This window comes from Cupressus sempervirens, chromosome 10 (genome assembly GCF_028749045.1).
Source record: "Cupressus sempervirens isolate cs-2001-9-10 chromosome 10, ASM2874904v1, whole genome shotgun sequence".
Taxonomy (NCBI): Eukaryota; Viridiplantae; Streptophyta; class Pinopsida; order Cupressales; family Cupressaceae; genus Cupressus; species Cupressus sempervirens.
Window position 1 is genome coordinate 35,804,244 of NC_143127.1, and position 14,024 is coordinate 35,818,267.

Consider the following 14,024-nt stretch of genomic DNA (forward strand, 5'->3'; position numbering starts at 1 on the left):
GGTTGACAATTCTCAACCAATTTTGATTCAATTAGTAGAGACAGTCTAAAAATTCAACAAAGATTTGAATGGATAGGAGAAATTGTTGCAGACAGCTAAGAAGAAGTTTGAGAATAAATTTTTGGACTAGTAGCTCAGCAAATTTCTATTCATCAAGTAGATCTATCTACTATTCTAGGCTCATTGGAGACCTCTTGCAACAATGTGACTTCATTATTTGATAAACTCTATGATACATCAATTTTCACTAAGGAAATAAGAGACAAACTATCAAAGATTGATGAAGATCTAAAGGCAAGTGCACAATAATTAAAACTTGACCCAAATTACAGCTCTGCCCACTAAACAAAGATCAGATTCTTAACTGTTTTGTAGGTAGAATTGCTAAGAGAAGAAGCCAAAATAAGAGCTACACTGATAAACATATAGGGCATGATTCTCCAAAACATGGATGCATTGTAGAAACATATTGCACATGCTAAAAAAATCATCCATGATAACAACTTCTAAATTGCATATCACATGATAGAACTTTCAGTAGAAGTTTAAGTTGCATTGTACACATGCAAGGTGTTGCAAGAAAATTGGGACAAGACAATGGCGTTGATTCTAAAAGTACATTCAGATTTCTTGTCACATTTTGGCATTACTGTACAATATATAGCATACATCTTTGGCATTAATGTCAAAAATGGGGGAGAAGATGTATATTGTAAAGGGGAAGTCTACATAAAGGGGGAGAAAATGTGTATATTAGATGTAAAAAGATGTGAAGTATATTGTATATATGTATGGGGGAGTATTATCATATTATATATGTACAGATACTCAGAGAAACATCTTTTACAAAAGCAATTTTGAAAAATTTCAAAAATAGAGTACTCTACCGAGTTGGAGACACAAGGTGATGAATAAAAGGTGTTCTTGAACTCTTTGAATTCAATTTTGACTGATAGGTGTTTTTGTCACTGATTCCAAAGGGGGAGATTGTTGACATTACAGTCATGTTTGTTATTAGTGACACACACTTATTTAGATTATAAGTATCTACTGAGTGTATTGTACAGTTAATATTGTTAACCAAGCATTTCAGACTCTATCGAGTTCTATAGTTGCTACCGAGTCCAAGGAATATTATTTAGTTTGTACTAAGTAGTTTCTACCATAATGGTGACCAGCTATGTAAATTGAGCTTCATAAGGTTTACTGAGTTCCTCAGTGCAAACCAAGTTGTGCAGTGCTTATCGAGTTTATAGTTACAATAATGTGAATCCAGTCTTGACCAAGCCACTCAATGTTAACCTAGTGATTCAGTTTATACCAAGCTCATAGTGATAGCATTTACCAAGCTATGCAATGTGAATCAAATGATTCAGTTTATATGTCGAGTTTCATAGTATTCACTAAGTCACCAGTGTAGACTGAGTTTAGACTACTTAGAAGTGATCAGTATGGACCGAGCTTCTACATCTATCGAATGCATGATGATGTTGAGCAATGATTATGGATGTTGAGTATTAGAACCTCATGAAGCTAGTCTTCAGAACCCAAGTTCTTGCAATTGGGCCAACTATGTGTATTTTGTGTAAACTTGTATTGTAGCCAACTTTGTTGATTTGTAAATTGGATTGGTATATAAGTAATGTATTGTATCACATCCAATATATAAAATGAAAGTAATGTAACAAGTAGAGAAGAGTAGAAGTGTGGAATACAAAGGCTATAATAGTATAAGGAGCAAAAAAGATTTAACTATCATAGCAAGGTGATCATTACACTCAAAGGAAAATCTCATTCAACAAACCAAGTTGTAGATCAGAGATCAGCCACTGTTTCATCCTAACACATGGATTAGTTAAATCCTTTCACAAGGTAGACTTAACAGTCTTTTGTAAATCTCTTTATCGAGTGCATACTTCATTGTATGTTTGTAAATCCTTTTGTAAGGTGGATCTAGCAGTCCTTATTGCTCCTAACGGGGCAGATCATTAGAAGTGATCATTGTAAGCCTTAACAGGCTAAATTTATACTACAGTACTAAAGCTTATGGGTATCATCTCCACCCCAGTTTTACTTTCCATTTGGAAGGTTTTTGGGTCACCATATTGTGTGTCACAAGTATTATGAATGTTTTGATGTTTTTGGTTATTTATGCATGCAATTAGATTAGAATACACATGAAGGATTAATTAGTAAATAAAGATTAAGTTTCATTAGTTACTAATTTACCTCTCCCCTCTCAGCAACTTAGCCTATCATATATATTTCCAATAGCCTGTTTGTTAATTCATGCCACAAAGTGACATGAAGACACGTGTCCTAATGGGCCAAGTATATTCAATGCAATACCACAAAGCAAAGTAGTTTGATGTTAGATTCTACAACAAATAAAGTTCTATCATCTATCTGCCATGATTGGCCTAGTTGGAAAGAGCAATCCACGTTGTAAAACAAAGAGAACTTAATATTGTTTTATTACCACTGTTAGATCAGAGAAGATCTATGTCTATTGCCATCTCGCTATAAAAAATTGTTAGAAAAAATGTCATAGTAAAGTTATGACGATTGGAAACATGGAATTGGTGGACCCACGATGCAAGGAGAATTCAATGAGTTAAAGGTTTTAAATGAACACCATTAGATGAAAATGGATCTATGTCTATCGCGATCTCACTATGTAAACTTGTCAGGAGAAATGTCATAGCGAGAAAGCGACATAAAGACACATGTACTCGGTGGACTTACGGAGGAAGTTAAAAAGGAAAGTTATAACATTATAGCTTTGATCATTAATTTAAGATTGACGACCAGAATTTGAAAATATAGTGACTATTGGAATATGAAATGCATGGGTTTGGTGTGAAACAATATGAGATGAATAATAAATAATTTTTATAGGATTTTTTGAGATCACAAGGAACTAAAAGGCCATGAAATGTTTTAAGGATTATCACTGATCATTTGTAAAAGGAAATACGAACATGAAGAGTTGATTGTCGATTGATCATAATAGATTTTTGTAGCCTTTATATAAGATGAAAGTTGCTGATGGAGAGAGAGATTAAAGAGAAGAAATTTCCACAATCCATTATATTGTACTGATATGTTTCTAGATTCGATTGTGTTAAGATTTTTACCATCAACGTTTCGAATCACAATACGTGATCCATCATTAGGATGAAGAGCAAGAGATGCAAAAAATAGTATTTCAATACAAGGAATTATTTTCTTTTTGGTATTTTTGTTGAAACTAGTTTTCCATCAATGCCAAAGAGGGAGATTGTTGAGAAAAGATTGATACAAATATGAGAATGTGTTTCAATAATTATTTTCTCATTGATGTCAAACCTGCTACTTGCTGGTAAGACAACTGCTTAGTTGATTTGCGTAATACCAATTGTTTGATTGATGGAGAGGATTTGATCAAATGTGATAATAAGAGCACTTAGAGGAAAGGTTGAGTTATGGTATGTAAAAGGAGTATAAAGATAAGTTAAGGAAGTGATGATATGGTGTACTACTTATCTACTTAAGGCTGTAAAGGTTGGATACATTGATTAAGTCTAGAAGAACAAGTAAGAACAATTGAGTTTGCCAAGATTGACCAAGTGCACAATAGGTGCCAAGAAAAGTTAGTGCAATCTGAGAAGAAAATTAGTTGGAGTCGAGAAAAGTGAAGATTCATTTATGCTGAGTGAACTTAGTGTAAGCCAAGTAAAGTTTAGTTGATGTCAAGCATCAATAAACTTTAGTGTTTGCCAGGTTAACTAGTTGAAGACAAGTGAAAGAAAAATGTGGAAGTCGAGTAACAACATATTAATGTCGAGTGTCAATATTCATGTTAAATCATAGATTTGACGAATTTGAGCTGACTATTTTTTTCTTGAATTATGTGAAGCATGTGGAAGATAACTATGATGAGTCAACCGTGTAGAATTCAAGGTAAACCATTTTGTGGCAAATTCAAAGAGGATTGAAGAAGAAGTTTCTAGAGGAACCAAATGAAAAGTGGGTAGATTTGTTGTATCCAACCTCATTCTACCTAATTCTAAAATGGACAATTGTGGCTAAATGACAAAAGATCTTAAATCTTTATTTATAGGGAGAGTTGGTCCAAATAAAAGGTTTCCATGTATGAGAACCTAAGGATGACAAGGAGTCTAGGGTATTTTCTTCATTTAGTGGCCGAACAAAAGACAATTCTATTGAAAAGAAAAACAAGAAAGCTTAAGAGTATGAATACTTGAAGGGTGAACAAGCTATCAAAGCTGAAGTATGTGAAAGCCAAGTAGAATGGAGGACTGAAACAAAGATCTATAATTTTCAAGCGAGTTGTAATTTTTTATCAGATCAAGCCTTATTGTTACTTTCTAATCATTATATCAGTCTAGGGTAAATCCTTTTGATTAAGGTTGACCTAATAGTCATTTGTAAATCCTTTAACCAGGTGACATTCCAATTGAACGATCTAAAATACTCTAACAAGGCTCACTCCTAACAAGGTGATTAAAATCCTCTAACCAAGTCACATTTAATAGTGTGTATTGTAACCTTTAACAGGGTTGGCCTTTCGTAGGGCATCACTGCAGAAGAGTGAGAATAAGTAGTATGTTACTGGTGGTTTTTCTCAAATTGGGTTTCCATGTAAAATCCATGTGTCAAATGTATTATTAAATCTATTATGTTTCATGTTTACATTTTTGCAAAGTTATTTTGACCTAAGACAGTAACCTACAAAGTTTAAGTATTGTATGATTTAATGAATGCATACATACTTAATAAGGTTTTATGGATATGGGTTCACTAAGATGTGAAAAGTTTTATTTGTACATTTGGACCTTGGATAACTTATTCAACCCCCTCTTAGTTATTCTAAATAATTCCAACATATATTATGGTTAGGGTTAATTTTAGGGTTAGGGTTTAGTATTAAGATTGAGTTTAGGGTCATTATTAGGGTTTAATCATGGTATTTTCATTAAGTTAGAGTTTGGAAAAGATTTAGGGCTAGGGTTAGGAGTGCGTATTTAGATATAGTGTTCTATGTTGAGTAAGCTATTATGGTTAGAGTTAAGGTTAATGTTATAATTATGTTTATAGTCATCATTAGTGTTTAATATTTGTGTGAGACTTACATTAGCATTACGAGTAGAATTATGATTAGGTTTAGGATTTAGAGTTAAATTTTGATTAAGTTAATATAATTAGGGTTATGGTTTGGTGTTAGGATTAAGGTTTATGTTATGGTTATAGTTATGGTTAGGCTTAGAGTTAGGATTGTGTTTAGGATTTAGAGCTATATCATTGTAATCATGATCAATTTTAGGGTTAATATAATGTTTAGGAATCTTTAGGATTATGTTTAGGGTTAGTGTAAATAGATTAACGATTTTAGTTAGGATTCATGTTAGGGTTTTTTAGGGTTAAGAAGTGAGGATCACTGTAAAAATTTATAGTTAGTCTTCACATCATGGTTAGGTTTTTGGATAACATTTGGGCTAATGATATAACTTTAGGTTTAGGGCCATACTAAAGGTAGAGAAAGAGTTATAATTATGGTTATGGTATAGCCTAAATGACTAAGATAAACAATTAGGATTATGGTTACAATTTAGATTTTATGATTCTAGTTAGAATCAAGGTCAATTCTAGGGTTTATATAATGTCTAGAGTTAAGATTAGGATTAAATGTACATGAGGGTTAACATTGTGTCACATGACATTTAGGGTTAGGATTGTGGTTATATTTATTTTTTAGATTAGGTTTTAGTCAAGGTTTAATTAGACTTAAGATTAGGGTGAGGACCAAGATGAAGTTTATATTAGGGTTCATATCATGACCTAGGGTTGCAGCTGCTGTTAGGGTTAGTTGATTGAAATTATTATTAGGGGTAAGGTGAAAATTTAAAGACACAAACACACACACACACACACACACACACACACACACACACACACACACACACAAACATGTATATATATATATATGAAATTAAATTTTAATATATTACAAGTTCACATGTGCATATTAAAAATTCAAATGTACTTGTATATCCACAATATGTATGTATACATACATACATACATATACACACACACATATACATGTACATATGTATGTGCATGCATATAGATACATATATATGTATATATATATATATATATATATATATATATATATATATATATATATATATATATATATATATATATATATATATATATATATATATATATATATATATATATATATATATATATATATATATATATATATATATATATATATATATATATATATATATATATATATATATATATATATATATATATATATATATATAAATGTACATGATATGTATATAACATATATATGTGTGTGTGTATACATATATGCATACACACATGGTATATATATAAATACATACATGATATATACATACATGCAAAAAAGAATATATAAAATGAAACTAAAATAATTTATAATGGAGAAAAAAATGGAAAATTGTACCATTTTTGAAGTCTAATAGTTTCATATGCCTCTCTATGCACTTCTTATCAAAACTATAACCCCACTATCAAAAATGACATGTGGGGTCGTAGTGACAATATTTGAGCTTTTCATTTTTTAAATAGTTTCGATCAAAACTAGCAAGCCCAAGATCGGGGTTAACAAACCCTGTCTGGGATTGGTAGTTTCGATAGAAACTACATAGATAGTTTTGATCGAAACTATGTGGCACAAAAAGTTTCTATTGAAACTTGAAGAATTATTTGTCCTAATAGAAACTAAATAGTTTCCATCGAAACTTTAATAATACTTTCTATCAAAACTAAGAAAAGGAAAATTGGTTGTTGTGTGATTTTAGAGGAATTTCTTCCTCCAAAAAAGTGTAACCCACTATTGTGGGTTCACCTTAAAAAGTTCAAAAGTAGTGATTCTACCCATCACTCCTTCAAGGTTTAGATTACTACTAGGAACACACCTTAGTTCTTATATGGAAGAGACTCTAATAACATAGATATGTAGTAAGGTTCTCAATACTTTGTTGATCACAATCTCATCTTCAATAACACCTTTTGCTCCTCTGATAGCATTCACAACATCTCTGATTCTTGTACAATACTAGACTATAGTGTCACCTTCTTACATTCTCATGTCATCAAAATTTCCTCTTAGACTTTCAGCTTTGGCTCTTAGAAAATTCTTGTCTCCTCCATAGATCATCTCTATAGCATTCCACATCTTCTTAGAAAAATTACATCATTTGATGTCACCAAGCTCTGAGTGGGTTAGGGAAGATGCAAGCTCCAACATTGCCTGATTGTGTTCTTTCTTCTTTTTCAAATCATCAATAGTAGGGGATCTAGTAGGATCAACATGTTTAGTGTTAATGGTAAATTATTTATAATCTCCAAGTCCTCCTAGATGTAGCTTCATCAAATTTTTCCATGCAAGAAAGTTTTCCTTGTTTAGTTTGGGCACCTCCTTTCTATACATCTTGATATTTAGCTTTTAGTACCTTCAAACTATTTCCTTACAAGCACCAATTGCTTTGATACCAATTGTTGGAATTTTTTAGAATAACTAAGAGGGGGGTAAGGGTGAATCTGTTATCCAAGGTCCAAATGCATGAATAAAACTTTCCAGTACTTAACATATTTGTATCCATAAAACCAGATCATGCATGCATCTATTAGAACATCCAATAACTTAACTTAGTAGGTCACTATCCTAGGTCAAAATAACTTTGTAGAAATGTAAGTATGAAATACCACAAAATCATTCACATAATTTGACACAAGGATTTTATTTGGAAACCCAAATTGGGAAAAACCACTGATGCAGGAGCATCTTGGATTTACTTGGTGACTACTTTGGAGTTCATGGGAGGAGGCTCAGTAGTTGCTTTGGAGGGTGTTTGGACTGGTACTTGATCAAAGATGGTCTAGGGAGCTCGGCATGGTCTATGGAGCTCGGCATGGTCTAGGGAACTCAGCATGGTCTATGGAGCTTGGCATGGTCTTTGGTTGCTCGACATGGTCTTTGGAACTCGGCATGGTCTAGGAATTTGGTGTCTGTTTTAGGCTGTATAACTAATTTTTCACTATGAGTTAAGGATGAAAATTTCAAAGATTGAAGAGGGCCTAGACTTTGACCTATGGTTCGAAGCTCAAGTTCTAATTCATTTGGAGCTTGGAGATATCGCAATTTTACTAAGACATCGATTTTGGGAATTTAATTGTTCTAGGAGGATGACTTTGGCATTTAATTTATGTATTTGCATTTAATTTGTGTTTTGGGCCAACTTGTAGCTTACATTGGTATAAGTAGGGGTTGTGGGGAAGTCTTTAGTCATTATTCATTCATTCAAAAGAGGAGTGGGTGTGGGAATTAGCTGAAGAGCGAGTTTTCTTGTGTCTATGAATAGAGCGCCGAATGTGAGGTAGTTTACACTTGCATGAAGTTGGAGCAGAGCTAGTAGTTGTGGCTTGGAAAATAAGGAGATAGCTTGGTGGGCTTGTGAGCACAAGTTGAGATCTCCCTTGTGGGTTTCTATGAGAGTGTGGATATGGACTAGCTAGGGTTTGGGATTGGATCTTGAGGGATCTTGTAGAACTATTACTTGCTTTGTATTTGGCCATAACCAGGAAGGCCTTACAGCCCGGCACATTGTATGTAATCAATTATATTTTATGAATATATTATTGTGATTTGGTATCAGATCTTGTGTTATTGCTTTCTGTTATTGTGTTTCTGTTGCATGGTTTTATAGTAGGGGGCTAGGACATCTCCTTTGGGGATGCTTTTACCTTGCACTGCGTTAGGTGCAAATAGAAAAGTGTGTCCCACACTTTGATGCCCAAAGAAAGAGCAAAAACCAACTTCATCTTCACCAAAGGCTTCCACTCCAATAGGGATAAGAAAACCAATCTACATCATCCACATCCACATCATTATATCAAACACCAGAATCTCATCCAACCAACCATCATGCTCACTCCTAGGAACAAACTGAACATAATGCTTCATCAAAAAACCCCCATCCATATCAAAAACTAGTGAATCCATACTAGCAGCAACCAACTCCACATCAGTGACAATATGAAGATCTCCATCAACACATGCCAAACTCTCAACACCAACCATCTCATTGCTCATAACAAGATGCTCTGCAACACACAACTCACCACCTACAACAACCAGATCATCCACGACTAAGCACTCTGCAATTTCCATGTCAGACTCAACCAACTGATCATGAAAACCAACCTCTATCCTAGTAGCAACAAGGTTAGGAATATCTTCAGTAACAACTTCCAACTGTTCTGCAGGTTCTATATCAGACTCCACAAACTGATGAACAAAACCAAACTCTTCCACCTCGACCTTGTTATGCCATCTTCTCTCACAAATAAGTTTCTTAACTGGCCAAATGACTCTCTTCTGGATCAGTAGACTCCAACTCCACAAATAGCTATGAAATTCCTTCCTTACCCCATCCTTAACACGATCAGACAAGCTAGCTTCAAATCGAGCAGTCATCTCAGAAAACCTCCTCTCCACCACATCACGGAGATTTGCAAGCATCTTAGGGTTCAATCCTCTTAGATCCATCTCCCAAGATCTTTGAAAACCCTTTGCAACAAATCCTTCCCACACTCCTTGTGACAACCTTGAATTGTTTGCAAGTCAGATCGCAACTTGCCACCTTGCATGAACAATTAGGAACCACATCACAAGTTTAGGACCACGAATCCAGTAATCCACAAACTCTCTACGATCATGCTTCAACAAGATCAAAATTCAATCTTCGCATCCATAGATCAATTTGCATGTCCTCCCAAGGTCCTGGTGTAAACTGCCTCAGCTTCGGTGATCTATCTACACACTCAAGAACAACCTTCGCTCAGATACCACCTGACGCAATGCAAAGCAGGGGAATCCCCAAAGGAGATGTCCTAGCCCCCAACTATATAACCATGTAGTGGAAACACTACAATAAGAAGAAATAATGCAAGATCTGATACCAAATAATAATATATTCATAAAATATAATTGATTACATGCAATGTGCCAGGCTGTAAGGCCTTCTCGATTATGGCAAAAAAAATAAAGCAAGTAATAGTTCTACAAGATCCCTCAAGATCCAATCCCAAACCCTAGCTAGTCCAGATCCACACTCTGGTAGAAACCCACAAGGGATATCTCAACTTGTGCTCATAAGCCCACCAAGCTATCTCCTTATTTTCCAAGCCACAGCTACTAGCTCTGCTCCAACTTCATCCAAGTGTAAACTGCCTCACATTCGGCGCTTTGTTCATAGACTCAGGAAAAATCTCTCTTCAGCTACTTCCCACACCCACTCCTCTTCTAAATGAATGAATAATGACTAAAGACTTCCCCACAACCCCTACTTATACCAATCTAAGCCACAAGTTGGCCCAAAACATAAATTAAATGCAAATACATAAATTAAATGCCAAAGTCGGCCTCCTACAATAATTAAATTCTCAAAATTGATGTCTCAATAAAATTGCAATATCTCCAAGCTCTAAATGAATTAGAACTTGAGCTTCAAACCATAGGTTGAAGTCTAGGCCCTCTTCAATCTCTGAAAGTTTCATCCTTTAACTCATTGTGAAAAATTAGTTATATAGCCTAAAATAGACACCAAATTTTCAAACCATGTCGAGCAACCAAAGACCATGCTGAGCTCCATAGACCATGCCGAGCAACCAAAGACCATGCTAAGCTTCCAAAACATGCCAAGCTCCATAGACCATGCTGAGTTCCCTAGACCATGCTGAGCTCCATAGACCATGCCGAGATCCCTAGACCATGCCAAGCTCCAAAGACTTTCTTTGACCGAGTACTAGTCCAAACACCCTCCAAAGCAACTACTGAGCCTCCTCCCATGAACTCCAAAGTAGTCACCACCTAAATCCAAGATGCTCTTGCATCAACCACCAATAACATGCTATAAATTTTTACTTTTTTGAAGTGATGCCCTATTAAAGGCCAACCCTATTAAAGGTTAAAATACACACTATTAAATGTGACTTGGTTAAAGGATTTCAATCACCCTATTTGGAGTGAGCTTTGTTAGAGGACTTTAGAAATTTTCATTAGAATGTCACCCAATTAAAGGATTTACAAATGACTATTAGGTCAACCTTAATCCAAAGGATTTATCCAGACTAATACAATTATTATAAGGTAACACCATGAGTTGATCTGATAATAAAACACAAATCATTTGTAAATTACAGATCACTAGTTCAATCCATTCTTCCTGGCATTCATACTCTTCATCTTTGACAACTTGTTCACCCTTCAATAATTCAACCTCTTAAGCCTTCTTTCTTTGCATGCCAATTGCAGACTCTTCTATTCAGCCACCATATGAAGCAACACCCTAGATTTATTGTCTTCCTTATGTTCTCCCACATGACAACTGTTACTTTTGGGCTTCTATCTCTATAAATAGAGAATTTAGGTATTTTACCATTTAACCACAATCTTATATATCTTTCCCATGCTTCACACAATTCAAGAAATCAACTTTTTTGGTTCAAATTCATCAAATCTTTGATTTAACACTTTTTGTTGTCATTCGGCAATAATAGTCTTCTGATGCTGGGCCAACACTAGGTTGTGCAGCATCAACTAAGTCTTCCTTTCTTGGTCACTACTATTTTTTCCCTGATGCTCACCACATACTATATATTTGTAATACTCAACACTTACTAACTTTATGATGCTCAACACATGCTAAATCTTGCTCAACCTAAACTAAGTTTGCTTGGCTTACATTGTTTGCTCAACCAGGCTTGACAAACACTTTTTATCTTCTTGGCTTAGCTAAAGTAACCATTCACTTTAGCCTTAATTAGATCAACAATACATCATATCATCTATGTCTTACTTGTTCTTAGTGCTCCTTTTATGCATGTCATATAACTCGACTTTTCTCTAGGTACTCTTGTTATCTTATCTTTTCAAATCATCTTCATCAATCAAACAAATGATAACATTCAGACCAAAGTAGTTGTCTCACCAACAAGTAGTAGGTTTGACATCATTAAACAAAATAATGATTATTCCATGATAGGTTCTACACTTCAAACAATCTCTTTTCAACAACTAATGTTCACCAAATTGTTAAAATTTACATGACATAACAAAACATCTTGTTGTGGAAACAAACATGTCTCATTAGGTAAATCAAGATAGAACAAGATACCTTTTGTCTGATCACCACTTCCAATCAACTTACCATCAACATTATATATCTTGGTCTTTCTATGATGGAATTCAACTCTATACCTTGATTTGTTTAACTGTGAAACACTCAATAGATTATAGTTAAGTTCTTCCACTTAGTAAATATGTTGATCTCAGATTGGTTTTGACAAGTGAGTGTCTATACATTTAATTCATTTACTTAGTTCATGCCAAACAAGTATTATGTGTCGAACACAACATGTATAAGTTAGAGCATGCCGAGTCAACAGTGAGTGTTGAGTCACTCACGTGCCGAGTCACTCAAGTGTCAAGCAAATAGTGTATGCTGAGTGATTCAAGTTCAAGCAGAAAGTGTATGTCAAGTGATTCAGGAGCAGAGAAAGCAGTACATGCTGAGTCATTTAGATGCCAAGTCACAATATTGAAATCAGTATGTGTTGAGCATTAGGGACTATAGATGCCAAGTAACACAATTTTTTCATAGTTGTTTGTATTGGCACAAACTACTATGTAAACCATTTTTGAGCCAACTTATAGATTCAATTATGATATTTTCATGATAAGGATGAATCTTAAGTTGGAATTTCAGCCATTTCATGCATCCAATTAGGTAAAGGGAAGGTTTAAGTGGAAAAATGGATGAATCACAACTGTTGATTCATACCTAACCCTAAGTCACCTAGGTCTTCTAAAGGAGGACAAAGAGAGGGAATGAAAGAAAAAAAGAGTTTTGCATGCAAAAAAAAATTAGGACATTCATGGTGACCAAGGTATTATGATCTGAATTGCATTACAGAGTCAGTTGAGGAGAACAGAGGAAGGAAATAGTGAATAGTAGAGAGACACCTGATCAAAGAGGATCAAGTACATAGTAGGATAGAGTTGATGTGTCATCAAGCAGTAGAGTGTTAATTGCAAGATCAATGTTGAGACATTTTAATAGGTGAATCAGTTAAATCTCTTAACAGAGTAGACCTAACAAGATATATTGAAATCCTCTAATAAGGTGCTTATTTAATTATGAGTTGAAGTCCTTTAACAAGGCACACTTCTAACAAGGTGTTGAAATCCTTTAACAGGGTAAGACTTAACAGTCTTTTTAAGCCTTTAACAGGGCAGACCTTTCATAGGGTATATCATGTTTCATGATCAAACATTGTAACCTTTATTGGATACACCTTGTTACTATAGTAGTGAAGATTTGTGAGTGTCATCCCCTCCCCAGTTTTACCTTCTCATTGGAGGGTTTCTGGGTAATCATATATTGTGTCATATGTGTGAATGCTTACTTGTTTACATGCTTTAGATGTACATGTTTTACATGGTATTTTAGTTTACTTATTGAATATGTGAGATGGATGTGTGGTGAATATTTTATGGGTCAAATTTTGAAGCATTGATTCACCCCCCACCCTTCTAGAAGTTTACTTTTCTTATTGTAATTCCAAAAATTGGTATCAAAGCCTAGTTCTCAAAACAAAAAGCTTTGCAGCTTTGAGGAAAGATCTAGAAAATGGAAGTTTACAAGTTGGGAAATATTATTAAGAACCAAGAGATTGAAATATATCTTATTCTACATCCATTGAATGAAGAAAGATAATATTTAAAGAAATTGGTAACGAGAAGGAAGGGGATTTCTATTCAAGAGAATGATATATAGTACAAAGAGATAAACACTGCTAAGGTATTTGCAAATTGAAATTCTAATGAATTTGATGCAGCAATTGCAGATCTAATGGAAAAGAACAGAGCTCAAATTGAAGAAATCATAAAT